This window comes from Hyperoodon ampullatus (genome assembly GCF_949752795.1).
Source record: "Hyperoodon ampullatus genome assembly, chromosome: X".
NCBI classification, from domain to species: Eukaryota; Metazoa; Chordata; class Mammalia; order Artiodactyla; family Ziphiidae; genus Hyperoodon; species Hyperoodon ampullatus.
Genome location: NC_136913.1, coordinates 105,566,728 through 105,584,226, shown reverse-complemented (window position 1 = coordinate 105,584,226; position 17,499 = coordinate 105,566,728).

Below are 17,499 nucleotides of genomic sequence, written 5' to 3'. Positions count from 1 at the left end.
ACGACCCAGCAATTCCCACTACTGGGCATATACCCTGAGATAACCATAATTCAAAAAGAGTCATGTACCAAAATGTTCATTGCAGTTCTATTTACAATAGCCAGGAGATGGAAGCAACCTAAGTGTCCATCATCAGATGAATGGATAAAGAAGATGTGGGATGTGTCTTTTTGAATTATGGTTTTCTCTGGGTATATGCCCAGTAGTGGGATTTCTGAATCATATGGTAATTCTATTTTTTGTTTTTTAAGGAACTTCCATACTGTTCTCCATGGTGTCTGTATCAATTTACATTCCCACCAACAGTGCAAGAGGGTTCCCTTTTCTCCACACCCTCTCCAGCATTTATTGTTTGTAGATTTTCTGATGATGCCCATTCTAACTGGTGTGAGGTGATACCTCAGTGTAGTTTTGATTTGCATTTCTCTAATAATTAGTGATGTTGTGCAGCTTTTCATATGCTTCTTGGCCATCTGTGTGTCTTCTTTGGAGAAATGTCTGTTTATGTCTTCTACCCATTTTTGGATTGGGTTGTTTGTTTTTTTAATATTGAGCTGCATGAGCTGTTTATATATTTTGGAGATTAATCCTTTGTCCATTGATTCGTTTGCAAATATTTTCTCCCATTCTGACAGTTGTCTTTTCGTCTTGCTTATGGTTTCCTTTGCTGTGCAAAGGCTTTGAAGTTTCATTAGGTCCCATTTGTTTTTTTTTTTTTTCCATTACTCTAGGAGGTGGATCAAAAAAGATCCTGCTGTGATTTATGTCAAAGAGTGTTCTGCCTAGGTTTTCCTCTAAGAGTTTTATAGTGTCTGGTCTTACATTTAAGTCTCAAATCAATTTTGAGTTTATTTTTGTGTGTGGTGTTAGGGAGTGTTCTTATTTCATTCTTTTACATGTAGCTGTCCAGTTTTCCCAGCACCACTTATTGAAGAGACTGCCTTTTCTCCATTTTATATCTTTGCCTCCTATGTCATAGATTAGTTGACTATAGGTGTGTGGGTTTATCTCTGAGTTTTCTATCCTGTTCCATTGATCTATGTTTTTGCATTTGTGCCAGTACCATTTTTGTTGATTACTGTAGCTTTGTAGTATAGTCTGAAGTCAGGGAGTCTGATTCCTCCAGCTCAGTTTTTTTTTCCCTCAAGACTGCTTTGGCTATTTGGGGTCATTTGTGTCTCCATACAAATTTTAAGGTGATTTGTTCTACTTCCATAAAAAATGCCATTCATAATTTGATAGGGATTGTGTTGTATCTGTAGATTGCTTTGTCATTGCATAGTCATTTTCACAATGTTGATTCTTCCAATCCAAGAACACGGTATATCTCTCCATCTGTTGGTATCATCTTTAATTTCTTTCATCAGTGTCTTATAGTTTTCTGCATACAGGTCTTTTGCCTCCTTAGGTAGGTATATTCCTAGGTATTTTATTCTTTTTGTTTCAATGGTAAATGGAAGTGTTTCCATAATTTCTCTTTCAGATTTTTCATCATTAGTGTATAGGAATGCAAGAGATTTCTGTGCATTAATTTTGTATTCTGTAACTTTTCCAAATTCATTGATTTGCTCTAGTAGTTTTCTGGTGGCATTTTAAGGATTGTCTATGTATAGTATCATGTCATCTGCAAACAGTGACAGTTTTACTTCTTTTTCAGTTTGTATTCCTTTTATTTCTTTTCCTTCTCTGATTGCCATAGCTAGGAATTCCAAAACTATGTTGAATAATAGTGGTGAGAGTGGACATCCTTTTCTTGTTCCTGATCTTAGAGGAAATGCTTTCAGTTTTTCACCATTGAGAATGATGTTTGCTGTGGGTTTGTCATATATGGCCTTTATTATGTTGAGGTAGGTTCCCTCTATGCCCACTTTCTGCAGAGTTTTTTATCATAAATGGGTGTTGAATTTTGTCAAAAGCTTTTTCTGCATCTATTGAGATGATCATATAGTTTTTATTCTTCAATTTGTTAATATGGTGTATCAAATTGATTGATTTGCGTATATTGAAGAATCCTTGCATCCCTGGGATAAATCCCACTTGATCGTGGTGTATGATCCTTTTAACGTGCTGTTGGATTCTGTTTGCTAGTATTTTGTTGAGGATTTTTGCATCTATATTCATCAGTGATATTGTTCTGTAATTTTCTTTTTTGTAGTATCTTTGTCTGCTTTTGGTATCAGCGTGATGGTGGCCTCATAGAATGAGTTTGGGTGTATTTCTTCCTCTGCAATTTTTTGTAAGAGTTTGAGAAGGATGTGTGTTAGCTCTTCTCTAAATGTTTGATGGAATTTTCCTGTGAAGCCATCTGGCCCTGTTCTTTTGTTTGTTGGAAGATTTTTAATCACAGTTTCAATTTCATTACTTGTGATTGGTCTGTTCATATTTTCTCTTTCTTCCTGGTTCAATCTTGGAAGGTTATAAGAATGTGTCCATTTCTTCCAGGTTGTCCATTTTATTGGCATAGAGGTGCTTTTAGTAGTCTCTTGGGATGCTCTGTATTTCTGTGGTGTCTGTTGTAACTTCTCCTTTTTCATTGCTCATTTTATTGACTTGAGTCCTCTCCCTCTTTTTCTTGATGAGTCTGGCTAATGGTTTATCAATTTTGTTTATCTTCTCTAAGAACCAGCTTTTAGTTTTATTGATCCTTGGTATTGTTTTCTTTGTTTCTATTTTATTTATTTCTGCTCTGATCTTTATGATTTCTTTCCTTCTACTAACTTTGGGTTTTGTTTGTTCTTCTTTCTCTAGTTCTTTAAGGTGTATGGTTAGATTGTTTAGTTGAGATTTTTCTTGTTTCTTGAGGTAGGCTTGTATAGCTATAAAGTTCCCTCTTAGAACTGCTTTTGCTGCATCCTATAGGTTTTGGATCGTCGTGTTTTCATTGTCATTTGTTTCTATGTATTTTTTGATTTCCTCTTTGATTTCTTCAGTGATCTCTGGTATTTAGTAATGTATTGTTTAGCCTCCATGTGTTTGTGTTTTTTACATTTTTTCCCCTGTAATTTATTTCTAATGTCATAGCGTTGTGGTCAGTAAAGATGCTTGATATGATTTCAGTTCTCTTAAATTTACTGAGGCTTCATTTGTGACACTAGATGTGATCTATCCTGGAGAATGTTCCGTGCGCACTTGAGAAGAAAGTGTAATCTGTTTTTGAATGGAATGTCCGATAAATATCCATTAAATCTATCTGGTCTATTGTGTCATTTAAAGCTTCTGTTTCCTTATTTATTTTCATTTTGGATGATCTGTCCATTGGTGTAAGTGAGGTGTTAAAGTTCCTCACTATTATTGTGTTACTGTCGATTTCCTCTTTTATAGCTGTTAGCAGTTGCCTTATGTATTGAGGTGCTCCTATGTTGGGTGCATATATATTTATAATTGTTACATCTTCTTCTTGGATTGATCCCTTGTTCATTATGTAGTGTCCTTCCTTGTCTCTTGTAACATTCTTTATTTTAAAGTCTTTTTTTTCTGATATGAGTATAGCTGCTCCAGCTTTCTTTTGATTTCCATTTGCATGGAATATATTTTTCCATCCCCTCACGTTTAGTCTGTATCTGTCTCTAGGTCTGAAGTGGGTGTCCTGTAGACAGCATATATATGGGTCTTGTTTTTGTATCCATTCAGAAAGCTTGTGTCTTTTGGTTGGAGCATTTAATCCATTCACGTTTAAGGTAATTATCGATATGTATGTTCCTGTGACCACTTTCTTAATTGTTTTGGGTTTGTTTTTGTAGGTCTTTTTCTTCTCTTGTGTTTCCCACTTAGACAAGTTCCTTTAGCATTTGTTGTAGAGCTGGTTTGGTGGTGCTGAATTCTTTTAGCTTTTGCTTGTCTGTAAAGCTTTTGATTTCTCCATCAAATCTGAATGCGATCCTTGCCAGGTATAGTAATCTTGGTTGTAGGTTCTTCCCTTTCATAACTTTAAGTATATCATGCCACTCCCTTCTGGCTTGTAGAGTTTCTGCTGAGAAATCAGCTTTTAACCTTATGGGAGTTCCCTTTTATGTTATTTGTTGTTTTTCCCTTGCTGCTTTCAATAATTTTTCTTTGTCTTTAATTTTTGCCAATTTGATTACTATGTGTCTTGGCGTGTTTCTTCTTGGGTTTATCCTGTATGGGACTCTCTGCACTTCCTGGAGTTGATTGACTATTTCCTTTCCAATGTAAGGGAAGTTTTCAACTATAATCTCTTCAAATATTTTCTCTTCTCCTTTCTCTCTCTCTTCTCCTTCTGGGACCTCTATAATGCGAATGTTGTTCCATTTAATGTTGTCCCAGAGGTCTCTTAGACTGTCTTCATTTCTTTTCATTCTTTTTTCTTTAGTCTGTTCTGCATAAGTGAATTCCACCATTCTGTCTTCCAGGTTACTTATCCTCAGGTTACTTCTGCCTCAGTTAGTCTGCTATTGATTCCTTGTAGTGTAGTTTTCATTTCAGTTATTGTATTGTTCATCTCTGTTTGTTTGTTCTTTAATTATTCTAGGTCTTTGTTAAACATTTCTTGCATCTTCTCGATCTTTGACTCCATTCTTTTTCCGAGGTCCTGGATCATCTTTTTTTTTTTTTTTCTGGATCATCTTTTCTATCATTATTCTGAATTCTTTTTCTGGAAGGTTGCCTATCTCCACTTCATTTAGTTGTTTTTCTGGGGTTTTCTCTTTTTCTTTCATCTGGTACAAAGCCCTGTGCCCTTTCACCTTGTCTGTCTTTCTGTGAATGTGGTTTTTGTTGCACAGGCTGCAGATTTGTAGTTTTTCTTTTTTCTGCTGTCTGCCCTCTGGTGGATGAGGCTATCTAAGAGGCTTGATGGGAGGGACTGGTGGTGGGTAGAGCTGACTGTTGCTCTGGTGTGCAGAGCTCAGTAAAACTTTAATCCACTTGACTGCTGATGGGTGGGGCTGGGTTCCCTTCCTGTTGGTTGTTTGGCCTGAGGCAACTCAGCACTGGAGCCTACCTGGGCTCTTTGCTGGGGCTAATAGCAGACTCTGGGAGGGCTCACACCAAGTAGTACCTCCCAGAACTTCTGCTGCCAGTGTCCTTGTCCCCATGGTGAGCCACATCCACCCCCTGCCTCTGCAGGAGACTCTCCAACACTAGCAGGTAGGTCTGGTTCAGTCTACCCTGGGGTCACTGCTCCTTCCCCTGAGTCCCGATGAACACACTATTTTGTGTGTGCCCTCCAAGAGTGGAGTCTCTGTTTTCCCCAGTCCTGTCAATGTCCTTCAATCAATTCCCACTAGGCTTCAAAGTCTGATTCTCTAGGAATTCCTCCTGCTGTTGCCAGACCCCCAGGTTGGGAAGCCTGATGTGGGGCTCAGAACCTTCACTCCAGTGGGTGGACTTCTGTGGTATAAGTGTTCTCCAGTCTGTGAGTCACCCACCCACCAGTTACGGGATTTGATTTTACTGTGATTGCACCCCTCCTACTATCTCATTGTGGCTTCTCCTTTGTCTTTGTATGTGGGGTATCTTTTTCGGTGAGTTCCAGTGTCTTCCTGTCGATGACTGTCCAGCAGCTAGCAGTGGTTTTTGTATTCTCGCGAGAGGGAGTGAGAGCACGCCCTTCTACTCCGCCATCTTGGTTCTCTTTCCTATTTCTTTAAATTTTTAAACTCAAATGTATTGGTATAAATTGTGTATAACATTTATTATCATTTTTAATATATTCTATACATATGATTATATTTCCTTTCTGGTCCCTAATATTAATTTTATCTTCTATCTACTTTTCTTAGAGCTTTATCTCTTTATTGGACCTTTAATAACAGCTTATGGTACATAGAATTATCATATTATCCAGGAGTTGCACTACTGGGTATATATTCCAGAGAACTGAAGGCAGAAACTCAAACAGATAGTTTTAAAACTGTGTTCATAACAGTATTATTCACAATAGCCAAAAGGTAGAAGCAACCCAAATGTCCATTGATGGATGAATGGATAAACAAACTATGGTATATACATACAATAGAATATTATTTAGCCTGAAATAGGAAGAAAATTCTGATACATGCTATAATATTGATGACCCTTAAAGACATTGTGCTAAGTGAAATGAGCCATTCACAAAAGGATAGGTATTTTATGATTCCATATATATTCCATTTATATGAGGTATCCAGAGTAGTCAAATTCATAGAGACAAAGAATGGTGGTCATCAGGGTGTAGGGGAGGAGGGAATGAGGAGTTGTGGTTTAATGGGTACAGAGTTTCATTTTGGGAAGAGAAAAATTCTGGAGATGGATGGTGGTGATGGTTGTATAAAACTGAATGTACTTAATGCCACTGAAGTGTACATTGATTATGAATACTATGCATTTTGGTTGTTTGCTATTTCATCTTTTTCCGTATTTATTATTACCTTTCAATTGGTAATGGTTTATTTATTTTGTTGTTCTTTTTCTACCTACTTTAAATGGATGCTTTTGTCATCTCTTCATCTATTTTCAGTGTTTTTTCTTTTCTAATAAATTAATTCATGGCTATTGGTTTTCCTTTGAGTATAGTTTTACTGTCTCAGATTTTACTCTCGTTTGAATAAAAATAATTTAATATATTATTCTGTAATAGATAACATACAACTAGATGCTGGGATAAATAAATCTCAATATTTCCTTAGACACAACTGAACTTTATTTTTTTACTTATCTGACTGTCCAGTGTGGGCTGATATTCCTAGGTGTCAGGTGGCCCTCTTCTATGACTTAGTACTAAAATTCAGTGTTACATATTGCTGTTGTGTTGCACTTCTCTTGGCAACAATGTGAACGGTTTCTCCAGAAGTTTTGTACAATATGGTCGTAATTCAGCATGTATTTCTTGAGCACCTGTCATGTGAAAACAGTCTACACTCTGAATACTTGAAGGTGAAACTCCACAGCCTCTGCCTTCATTTATTGAAAAGCATGTACCTGAGTCTCTGTCTTTTGAATTTTGGTAGTCAATATGGCTTTAAGCATGCTATATCATATCTTTACATGAGTCTCAGTTACTTAATGTGAAAAGTAAGGATAGTAATAATATCTACCCTAGGGTTTTAGGAACACTTAGCTCAAGGCCTGCCTGAATACGTGTTTATTATTGTTTTAGTTACTATATATAGTAATGTTTGTATAAGCATATATATCCACTGAAAATTCCATTTCTAATTTGTCAAGAAAGATTTATAACTAGTTGCTATTTTTAGATACTCAATAGTGTATTCACATTAATCAAAGTTACCCAATCTTTAACTAATAGGTAAATTTCTATTTTTAAAATTCTGAGGTCACTCTGAATTAAATCCCAAGCCTAGTTCATAAGGATACATTCTACCTGAGAGAATCAAAAACTAGAAATTAGGTAATGGAAGGTAAGTAAGAAGAAATGTCCACTGAGTCACTTGCAACTGAAACACCAATCAAGTGAAGGTCTTCTCTCCTGCCTCTGCTCAATTAAGATGCAGGATGAGAGGGAGGGAGAGCCTGATGACAAGACCATCAAAGTAAAAGAGAAGTAAGCAAAGGATGTGGGTAAGAGATCTGACAAAAACAAATATTACAAAGTTTCTTTTGCAAGAAAACTAGGAAACTCATTTTCTGGCTGGGAAGAGTTCTGGTTCTACATTTATTGCCCTGCTTTAAGACAGGCAATTTTAGCTTTATTCTTAGGGAAGATATTTTGGTGGAAGTCCATTAAACACTGTCATGTATTTGTTTTCACTCTACTGGCATTGTGTATTTTCTCTTTGCTCCCTTACAAGATCCCCTCAGGATTCCTGTTGCCTTAGTTATTAATGTCATACTGTCATTTGAAGTTTTTTTAACTTCAAAATTCAATATATTTGGCCCTTAACTCACATTATTTTTATACAAAAGATATTTCTATAATCTAAGTGAAGTGAACAATTAAAGGAAATTCAAGTCCTGAATCACATCTATACCAGCTAAACTCTTAAGGGGCAAATCTGTGTCTTGGACAGGACCAGCTACTTAATTTGTGGGTGCCAGTACAAAATGAAAATGCAGAATCCTTTATTAAAAAGTTAGGAATTTCACAATGGTGACATCAGAGAATTAAACTAATTATGGAGTCCTTCTGATATCATGATATTGTATGACACAGGTTGCACACCCATGAAGCCATCCTTTATCATGGATGTTCTTTAGTGAACTCTTCATTTGCTTTCAATACTATGAGCCTGTGTTTTTGCATGCCCTCTCTCTCCCTCTCCCTCTCCTTCACTCACTCACTCACTCACTCTCTCTCTCTCTCTCTCTCTCTCCCTACCTCCCTCCCTCTCCCTCTCCCTCCCTCCCTCCCTCCCTCCTTCCCTCCTTCCTGGATTTCTCATGTTGCATAGGACACCACAATGCACATGCTTATGCTAAAATTGTTCTGTGGTAGAGGTGGCTAATCGTTCCCCCAACTGTACCATCTTTTTTCCCTTAATAAAACAAACTTTGGTCATTAGCTGGGCATATGGTCATCTGGAAAATAAGGACACATCTCAGTCACCCTTGCTGTCAAGTATGGTCATATGATTAATTTCTGGCCAATAGGATATAAACAGAAGTGTTACATGTGATTTTTAAGAAGTATCCTTTCGGGGAGGGGGCAGATCCTTCCTCAGTTCCTTACTCCTTTCTATTGACTAGAATGTGAATGGAATGGCTAGAGCTGAGACAACTTTATTGCACATATATCATAGAGTGTTTAGCCATTCTTTAATTGATGAACATTGAAATTTTCCCTAAATATTTCACTATTGTGAACAATGGTGAAATAAGCATTTTTGAACCTATATTCTTTGTACTTACCTTTGTCTTGGCTAGACACTGAGAAATATAATTCCTAAGTGGTAGAATATGTATATTTTTATGTAAAATTTATCTTTAAAGGGGATGTATCAAGTTATGTTCCCATCAACAGTTTATTCATTTGAAAAAATATTGAATTTTTATGATATTTCAGGTACTATGTATGCTAAAAAGAAGATTGAGATGTTTTGTTTATGATTAAATTTTTATTTGAAAAAGGAAACTAAATAAGCAAATCAATATATAATTAGCATTATATTAAGTAGCAATAAGTACTGATATAATACGGATAGCAGTGGTGGGGATTAACATAATATAAAGTGTTTAGATAAGACCTAGTTTAGGAAATGACATTTGGGCCAGAGACCAAATAAGAAGAAAAAAGATATTATTCCAGGCAAAGGAAACAGAAGATGCAAAGACCCTGAGATTGTGACAAGCTTGGCTTGTTCTAGAAAGAGAAAATCCAGTGTATTTGAAGCATAATATGCAAGGATAAGGGTAGTATAAGATGAAGTTGAAAAAGTAGACAGGCTAGAGATCCCATAGGGCCTTGAAAACCATGATAAAGAGTTTGAATTTTTTTCCTAAATGAAACAAAGTCATTCAAAGATTTTAAGGAAGGGGAGTGATAATCATGTGTTTTAAAAAATGATTACTTTGGACCCTGAATAGAGAATGACTTGTTGAGAGATAAGAGAAGAAAATAGGATATCTGTCTGTAGGATGTTATGTAGCCTACACCCAGGTAAGATATATTCGTAATTTAGCCTAGGTTTGATGTAATGAAGATGAGGAGAAGTGGGCAAATTTGGACGATCTTAAGGGTATAGTATAGACAGGTTTTTTGTTTGTTTTTTAGCCATGTCTTGTGGCTTGTGGGATCCTACTTCCCCAACCAGGGATCAAACCTGGGCTCTCAGCAGTGAAAGCATGGAGTCCCAACCACTGGACTGCCAGGGAATTCCCTAGACAGGTTTTAGAAATGGGTCAGATATCATAATCTGTTTCTTCTACTTTTGCTAATGTTTTATATGATCAAGTTATATAATTTTTGCCAATCAATGGATTACAAATGGTATCTCTTGATGTGGAAAGTTCATTTCCCTGATTACTAATGAAGCTGAGCATTCGTTTATTAACCATTTTCATCCTTTATAAATGCACACTTTCTATTTTTTTTTTATTTTTTTTTTATTTTTTTATTTTTATTTTTTGCTTTATCACAAATTTAATCAGTTATATGTATACATATGTTCCCATATCCCCTCCCTTTTGCGTCTCCCTCCCACCCTCCCTATCCCACCCCTCCAGGCGGTCACAAAGCACCGAGCTGATCTCCCTGTGCTATGCGGCTGCTTCCCACTAGCTATCTACCTTACGTTTGGTAGTGTATATATGTCCATGCCGCTCTTTCACTTTGTCACAGCTTACCCTTCCCCCTCCCCATATCCTCAAGTCCATTCTCTAGTAGGTCTGTGTCTTTATTCCTGTCTTACCCCTATGTTCTTCATGACCTTTTTTTTTCTTAAATTCCATATATATGTGTCAGCATACAGTATTTGTCTTTCTCTTTCTGACTTACTTCACTCTGTATGACAGACTCTAGGTCCATCCACCTCATTACAAATAGTTCAATTTCATTTCTTTTTATGGCTGAGTAATATTCCATTGTATGTATGTGCCACATCTTCTTTACCCATTCATCCGATGATGGACACTTAGGTTGTTTCCATCTCCGGGCTATTGTAAATAGGGCTGCTATGAACATTTTGGTACATGTCTCTTTTTGAATTATGGTTTTCTCAGGGTATATGCCCAGTAGTGGGATTGCAGGGTCATATGGTAGTTCTATTTGTAGTTTTTTAAGGAACCTCCATACCGTTCTCCATAGTGGCTGTACCAATTCACATTCCCACCAGCAGTGCAAGAGTGTTCCCTTTTTTCCACACCCTCTCCAGCATTTATTGTTTCTAGATTTTTTGATGATGGCCATTCTGACTGGTGTGAGATGATATCTCATTGTAGTTTTGATTTGCATTTCTCTAATTAGTAAAGATGTTGAGCATCCTTTCATGTGTTTGTTGGCAGTCTGTATATCTTCTGTGGAGAAATGTCTATTTAGGTCTTCTGCCCATTTTTGGATTGGGTTGTTTGTTTTTTTGTTATTGAGCTGCATGAGCTGCTTATAAATTTTGGAGATTAATCCTTTGTCAGTTGCTTCATTTGCAAATATTTTCTCCCATTCTGAGGGTTGTCTTTTGGTCTTGTTTATGGTTTCCTTTGCTGTGCAAAAGCTTTTAAGTTTCATTAGGTCCCATGTGTTTATTTTTGTCTTTATTTCCATTTCTCTAGGAGGTGGGTCAAAAAGGATCTTGCTGTGATTTATGTCATAGAGTGTTCTGCCTATGTTGTCCTCTAAGAGTTTGATAGTGTCTGGCCTTACATTTAGGTCTTTAATCCATTTTGAGCTTATTTTTGTGTATGGTGTTAGGGAGTGATCTAATCTCATACTTTTACATGTCCCTGTCCAGTTTTCCCAACACCACTTATTGAAGAGACTGTCCTTTCTCCACTGTACATTCCTGCCTCCTTTATCAAAGATAAGGTGACCATATGTCCGTGGGTTTATCTCTGGGCTTTCTATCCTGTTCCATTGATCTATCTTTCTGTTTCTGTGCCAGTACCATACTGTCTTGATTACTGCAGCTTTGTAGTATAGTCTGAAGTCAGGGAGCCTGATTCCTCCAGCTCCATTTTTCGTTCTCAAGATTGCTTTGGCTATTCGTGGTCTTTTGTGTTTCCATACAAATTGTGAAATTTTTTGTTCTAGTTCTGTGAAAAATGCCAGTGGTATTTTGATAGGGATTGCATTGAATCTGTAGATTGCTTTGGGTAGTAGAGTCATTTTCACAATGTTGATTCTTCCAATCCAAGAACATGGTACATCTCTCCATCTATTTGTATCATCTTTAATTTCTTTCATCAGTGTCTTATAATTTTCTGCATACAGGTCTTTTGTCTCTTTAGGTAGGTTTATTCCTAGATATTTTATTCTTTTTGTTGCAGTGGTAAATGGGAGTGTTTCCTTGATTTCACTTTCAGATTTTTCATCATTAGTATATAGGAATGCCAGAGATTTCTGTGCATTAATTTTGTATCCTGCAACTTTACCAAATTCATTGATTAGCTCTAGTAGTTTTCTGGTAGCATCTTTAGGATTCTCTATGTATAGTATCATGTCATCTGCAAACAGTGACAGCTTTACTTCTTCTTTTCCAATTTGGATTCCTTTTATTTGCTTTTCTTCTCTGATTGCTGTGGCTAAAACTTCCAAAACTATGTTGAATAAGAGTGGTGAGAGTGGGCAACCTTGTCTTGTTCCTGATCTTAGTGGAAATGGTTTCAGTTTTTCACCATTGAGGACGATGCTGGCTGTGGGTTTGTCATATATGGCCTTTATTATGTTGAGGAAAGTTCCCTCTATGCCTACTTTCTGCAGGGTTTTTATCATGAATGGGTGTTGAATTTTGTCGAAAGCTTTCTCTGCATCTATTGAGATGATCATATGGTTTTTCTCCTTCAATTTGTTAATATGGTGTATCACGTTGATTGATTTGCGTATATTGAAGAATCCTTGCATTCCTGGGATAAACCCCACTTGATCATGGTGTATGATCCTTTTAATGTGCTGTTGGATTCTGTTTGCTAGTATTTTGTTGAGGATTTTTGCATCTATGTTCATCAGTGATATTGGCCTGTAGTTTTCTTTCTTAGTGACATCCTTGTCTGGTTTTGGTATCAAGGTGATGGTGGCCTCGTAGAATGAGTTTGGGAGTGTTCCTCCCTCTGCTATATTTTGGAAGAGTTTGAGAAGGATAGGCGTTAGCTCTTCTCTAAATGCTTGATAGAATTCGCCTGTGAAGCTATCTGGTCCTGGGCTTTTGTTTGTTGGAAGATTTTTTATCACAGTTTCAATTTCAGTGCTTGTGATTGGTCTGTTCATATGTTCTATTTCTTCCTGATTCAGTCTTGGCAGGTTGTGCATTTCTAAGAATTTGTCCATTTCTTCCAGGTTGTCCATTTTATTGGCATAGAGTTGCTTATAGTAATCTCTCACGATCTTTTGTATTTCTGCAGTGTCAGTTGTTACTTCTCCTTTTTCATTTCTAATTCTATTGATTTGAGTCTTCTCCCTTTTTTTCTTGATGAGTCTGGCTAATGGTTTATCAATTTTGTTTATCTTCTCAAAGAACCAGCTTTTAGTTTTATTGATCTTTGCTATTGTTTCCTTCATTTCTTTTTCATTTATTTCTGATCTGATTTTTATGATTTCTTTCCTTCTGCTAACTTTGGGATGTTTTTGTTCTTCTTTCTCTAATTGCTTTAGGTGCAAGGTTAGGTTGTTTAGTCGAGATATTTCCTGTTTCTTAAGGTGGGATTGTATTGCTATAAACTTCCCTCTTAGAACTGCTTTTGCTGCATCCCATAGGTTTTGGGTCGTCGTGTCTCCATTGTCATTTGTTTCTAGGTATTTTTTTATTTCCTCTTTGATTTCTTCAGTGATCACTTCGTTATTAAGTAATGTATTGTTTAGCCTCCATGTGTTTGTATTTTTTATAGCTCTTTTCCTGTAATTGATATCTAGTCTCATAGCATTGTGGTCGGAAAAGATACTTGATACAATTTCAATTTTCTTAAATTTACCAAGGCTTGATTTGTGACCCAAGATATGATCTATCCTGGAGAATGTTCCATGAGCACTTGAGAAAAATGTGTATTCTGTTGTTTTTGGATGGAATGTCCTATAAATATCAATTAAGTCCATCTTGTTTAATGTATCATTTAAAGCTTGTGTTTCCTTATTTATTTTCATTTTGGATGATCTGTCCATTGGTGAAAGTGGGGTGTTAAAGTCCCCTACTATGATTGTGTTACTGTCGATTTCTCCTTTTATGGCTGTTAGTGTTTGCCTTATGTATTGAGGTGCTCCTATGTTGGGTGCATAAATATTTACAATTGTTATATCTTCTTCTTGGATCGATCCCTTGATCATTATGTAGTGTCCTTCTTTGTCTCTTCTAGTAGTCTTTATTTTAAAGTCTATTTTGTCTGATATGAGAATTGCTACTCCAGCTTTCTTTTGGTTTCCATTTGCATGGAATATCTTTTTCCATCCCCTTACTTTCAGTCTGTATGTGTCTCTAGGTCTGAAGTGGGTCTCTTGTAGACAGCATATATATGGGTCTTGTTTTTGTATCCATTCAGCCAATCTGTGTCTTTTGGTGGGAGCGTTTAGTCCATTTACATTTAAGGTAATTATCGATATGTATGTTCCTATTCCCATTTTCTTAATTGTTTTGGGTTCGTTATTGTAGGTCTTTTCCTTCTGTTGTGTTTCTTGCCTAGAGAAGTTCCTTTAGCATTTGTTGTAAAGCTGGTTTGGTGGTGCTGAACTCTCTCAGCTTTTGCTTGTCTGTAAAGGTTTTAATTTCTCCATCAAATCTGAATGAGATCCTTGCTGGGTAGAGTAATCTTGGTTGCAGGTTTCTCTCCTTCATCACTTTAATTATGTCCTGCCACTCCCTTCTGGCTTGTAGAGTTTCTGCTGAGAGATCAGCTGTTATCCTGATGGGGATTCCCTTGTGTGTTATTTGTTGTTTTTGCCTTGCTGCTTTTAATATGATTTCTTTGTGTTTAATTTTTGACAGTTTGATTAATATGTGTCTTGGCGTATTTCTCCTTGGATTTATTCTGTATGGGACTCTCTGTGCTTCTTGGACTTGATTAACTATTTCCTTTCCCATATTAGGGAAGTTTTCAACTATAATTTCTTCAAATATTTTCTCAGTCCCTTTCTTTTTCTCTTCTTCTTCTGGAACCCCTATAATTCGAATGTTGGTGCGTTTAATGTTGTCCCAGAGGTCTCTGATATTGTCCTCTGTTCTTTTCATTCTTTTCTCTTTATTTTGCTCTGCATTAGTTATTTCCACTATTTTATCTTCCACCTCACTTATCCGTTCTTCTGCCTCAGTTATTCTGCTATTGATCCCATCTAGAGTATTTTTCATTTCATTTATTGTGTTTTTAATCGATGCTTGATTCATCTTTAGTTCTACTAGGTCCTTGTTAACTGTTTCTTGCATTTTGTCTATTCTATTTCCAAGATTTTGGATCATCTTTACTATCATTATTCTGAATTCTTTTTCAGATAGACTGCCTATTACCTCTTCATTTGTTAGGTCTGGTGGGTTTTTATTTTGCTCCTTCTCCTGCTGTGTGTTTTTCTGTCTTCTCATTTTGCTTATGTTACTGTGTTTGGGGTCTCCTTTTTGCCGGCTGCAGGTTCGTAGTTCCTGTTGTTTTTGGTGTCTGTCCCCAGTGGCTAAGGTTGGTTTAGTGGGTTGTGTAGGTTTCCTGGTCGAGGGGACTAGTGCCTGTGTTCTGGTGGATGAGGCTGGATCTTGTCTTTCTGGTGGGCAGGTCCACGTCTGGTGGTGTGTTTTGGGGTGTCTGCAGACTTTTTATGATTTTAGGCCACCTCTCTGCTAATGGGTGGCCTTGTGTTCCTGTCTTGCTAGTTGTTTGGCATAGGGTGTCCAGCACTGTAGCTTGCTGGTCGTTGAGTGAAGCTGGGTGCTGGTGTTGAGATGGAGATCTCTGGAAGATTTTCGCCGTTTGATATTATGTGGAGCTGGGAGGTCTCTTGTGGACCAGTGTCCTGAAGTTGGCTCTCCCACCTCAGAGGCACAGTACTGACTCCTGGCTCCTCAATTTGGGATGATTTGTTGTCTATTCATGTATTCCACAGATGCAGGGTACATCAAGTTGATTGTGGAGCTTTAATCCGCTGCTTCTGAGGCTGCTGGGAGAGGTTTCCCTTTCTCTTCTTTGTTCTCACAGCTCCCGGGTCTCAGCTTTGGATTTGGCCCCGCCTCTGCGTGTAGGTCGCCGGAGGGCGTCTGTTCTTCGCTCAGACAGGAAAGGGTTAAAGGAGCAGCCTCTTCGGGAACTGTGGCTCACTCAGGCCGGGCGGGAGGGAGGGGCACGGAGTGCGGGGCGAGCCTGCAGCGGCAGAGGTCGGCGTGACGTTGCACCAGCCCGAGGCGCGCCGTGCGTTCTCCCAGGGAAGCCGCCCCTGGATCCCGGGACCCCGGCAGTGGCGGGCTGCTCAGGCTCCCGGAAGGGCGGTGTGGACAGTGACCTGCGCTCGCACACGGGCTTCTTGGCGGCGGCAGCAGCAGCCCCAGCGTCCCACGCCCGTCACTGGGCTCCGCGCTTTCAGTCGCGACTCGCGCCCGTCTGTGGAGCCCCTTTAAGCAGCGCTCTTAATCCCCTCTCCTCGCGCAGCAGGAAACCAAGAGGGAAGAACAAGTCTCTTGCCTCTTCGGGAGCTCCAGAGTTTTCCCGGACTCCCTCCCGGCTAGCTGTGGCACATTAGCCCCCTTCAGGCTGAGTTCTCGCCGCCAGCCCCAGTCCTCTCCCTGCGCTCTGACCGAAGCCCGAGCCTCAGCTTCCAGCGCCGCCCGCCCCGGCGGGCGAGCAGACAAGCCTCTCGGGCTGGTGAGTGCCGCTCGGCACCGATCCTCTGTGCGGGAATCTCTCCGCTTTGCCCTACCCAGGTATGTGGGGAGTTTCTTGCCTTTTGGGAGGTCTGGGGTCTTCTGCCAGCGTTCAGTAGGTGTTCTGTAGGAGTTGTTCCACGTGTAGCTGTATTTCTGGTGTATCCACACTTTCTATTGTGTTATTTGCATGTCTCCTTAGTTTGTAGTTTCTAATTTCTCGATAAGAATATTTGTTCATTACACATTTCAGGTATTTTCTTCAGCTCTCTCAGTTGTCTTTTTAAACTTTCCTTGTGGTATCTTTTGTTTAAAAAAAAACCCTTAAATTTAATGTAGTTAAATTCATCAGTCTCTACTTTGACTCTTAATTTTTGTATCTTAAGAATACTTTTCCTAATTAAAGGACATAAATATATCATATGCATTTTAATTCATTTTATGAATTTTTAAATATTTGAGTCTTTAATCTATTTGGAATTTAAGTTTTTGAATACTTTGTCCTAGGAATAAATATAATTTTTCCCATATGGATAGCTATTTGTCCCAGTACCATTCTGTTGATTTTAAAGGCACCTTTATTACATACTCAACTTTCATGTATTTTGACAAGCAAACCTCTATTACTGACCTCTTTTTTCCTTGATCGATAAACTTGACAAGTCCTGTACCAATAGCAAAATGTTTTAATTAAAATAAGTTTATAATGTACTTTCATACCTGATAGTGTAGTGACTAAGCAGGTTCTGGAGGTAATTGATTGTATTTGAATCTGAATTTTCTATTACTCACTGTAAGCATTGGGAAATTTATTTAATTTTTCCTATGCCTCAGCTTTTTCAACTGTAAAGTGGAGATAATAGAACTTCCCTCCTAGGGTTGCTATGAGGATTCAATTAGCTTTTCAGAAACAGATAAATATTTAGCTATAACCTAATAAAGCAACATTATTAAGATGATCAGAAGAACAGATTGATGCTCTAAATTGGAAAGGAACAAGTAAAATTATCTCTGTCAATGACATGATCTTATATGTAGAAAATCCTAAAGACTCCATGCATGTACACACACACGACTAATAAATTAATTCAGTAAAGTTGCAGGATATACAACATCAACACATAAAAATCAG